The following is a 2,257-nucleotide window of genomic DNA, read 5'->3' on the forward strand; positions in this document are numbered from 1 at the left end:
ATTGTTGAAGTGCCTTGCTGATGATCTGATCAATGCTACTCAAGGATCACCCAACCGGTTGACTGGAACGTCAAGACCATTGTTGAGTGCCTTGCTGATGATCTGATCAATGCTACTCAAGGATCACCCAACCGGTCGACTGGAACATCAAGACCATTACTGAGTGCCTTGCTGATGAGCTGATCAATGCTACTCAAGGATCACCCAACCGGTCGACTGGAACGTCAAGACCATTGTTGAGCGCCTTGCTGGTGAGCTGAACGATGCTACTCGAGTATCCCCGGACCGGTCGACTGGCTTTCCTTCTCTAGAAGCTGCATTAAGAAAACAAACAATAATTCAAGGGAAAGGCAAACTTCATTCGAAGACAGACGCAATATGTGAGGCGATAAATCCGAAGTTTCCTAACCGCAAAATAAAGTGCTCGGGCGCGAGGCCCGAAGGAGTTTTATCGATTACAAATCCACTCGGCATTCCGAGGAAAATCGAGGTGGTGGCATAATGTTTTTTAAATCACTCAGCGGGAGAAGGACTGGCTGGGTCGCAGAAGCTGTCGAGATCGATGTTGTCGGCGATGCGAGTGGCTACCTCAAGGAAAGTAGCCATGAAGTCCTGGAAGGAGTGCTTCTTGGTGTTTGCCACTTTGAGTGTAACGCCCTGAGACCGATGCCCTAGAAGACTTCCAGCTATTCCGAGTTTCGCCGTGTGTTTCTTTTGTGCTTGATCTTTTATTTCTACATTGCATCATGTCATCATGCCATCATGTCATTAACCTTTGCATCTCAACTCAACTAATAAATTGCATAGATGGTTGATCTATTTAAATCGAGGGAAGGGTGACTTCTCTTTATAACATATCATCCCAATATTAGGGAGCTATATTAAATATTTCTTTAATTTGGAAATCACCATAACACACTTGCAAATTATTCCAATGCCTTTGTTATCTTAACTCTTGGTCTCCAACCTTGCCATATATTCTTTCATCTTATTCCGGAGCTCCACCAAAAATCCGAACATTTTTGGACCTCCCCAACCCTCACTTCCTATTAAAATCATTTGAATTTAAATCAAATGAGTTTGAATTTAAATCTTTCAATCATGGCCTTTTCTATTTTCTCGGATCAAGCTCATTTTTAGGAGTCCAAAAAAGTTAACCCTATGCGCATATTCTTTCCCTAACCCCCTCTTCATTTTCCTTCTCTCTAATGTTTTTCTATTATAGAAATTAAAGAGAGAGAGAGCGAGGAGAGAGCCCAGCCCAGGTGCACCTTCCAGTAGTAGCATGCCACTAGGCCAGGCCGGCCCACCAAACCCCTTGAGGCCCAACCCTATCTAACCCTAGCCCGACCCCCCTGCTCGATACCTATCCCTCCCGTTCCCTCTGCCCGCCGCCACACACACACACACACACATCGAGCCAGGGAGAGGAGCTCCCTGCGCCCGATCCCCTCGCCTCCCTCCTCCTCGATCCGTCCCGAAACCGCCGTCGTCACGCCTCTTCGCCTCCGTGCTGTCCATCCCATGATCCGGCGCCCCCAGCCTTCTCAGCGCCCGTGCCTCCTCCTCCCTCCATTCGGCCTCAACCTCCAGGCCATCTTTGCTGTGACCCGTCCGGCCACCGCCCGCTCCGGTGACCCATCGCCACCCGCCGCCGTCGGCGACCACCAGGAGGGCCACCCCGTGCCACCCCTGCCTCGACCCTGCTTCGCCTCTGCAATGTGCCGCCCCGTCGACCCGCCGCGTCCTCGCGTCTCCCTTCCTCGTCCCACACCCGAGCCGTCCCCGAGCGCCTCCTCCTTGCTACTTCTCCTGTCGCCTCCCATGGAGCTCCTCCACTGGGGCTACTCCTCGCCTGCATCGCTACCTTCCCTCGCGCTGCTGCTCCTCTGCGTCGTCCTCTGCCGCCTGCAGCGCGCGTGACCGAGCTTCCCCTGCCTTGTTCGACCACCGGAACCACTCCAAGTCATTGCCTCTTTGCATCTGCACTGTGTTGCCGTGGACGCATGCAACCCTGAAATCAATCCCAAGCGTCAAGTACCAGGACACTACGGAAACCTGAATCACCAAGACCGGACCCATCAAGTACCCCTTCGGATTCGTCAAGACCCTCATGTACGACTACACCCGGTGATGCATCAAGTACCTCTACCATCGACCCCATGGGCGTCAAGTTCCTCTATGAAACGTGTACCACTACGCCCAAGTTCCACTACAAGATGTACAACTACTGTCGCCGTGTACGACTACTTCCACT

The sequence above is a fragment of the Triticum dicoccoides genome, chromosome 1B (assembly GCF_002162155.2).
Source record: "Triticum dicoccoides isolate Atlit2015 ecotype Zavitan chromosome 1B, WEW_v2.0, whole genome shotgun sequence".
NCBI classification, from domain to species: domain Eukaryota; kingdom Viridiplantae; phylum Streptophyta; class Magnoliopsida; order Poales; family Poaceae; genus Triticum; species Triticum dicoccoides.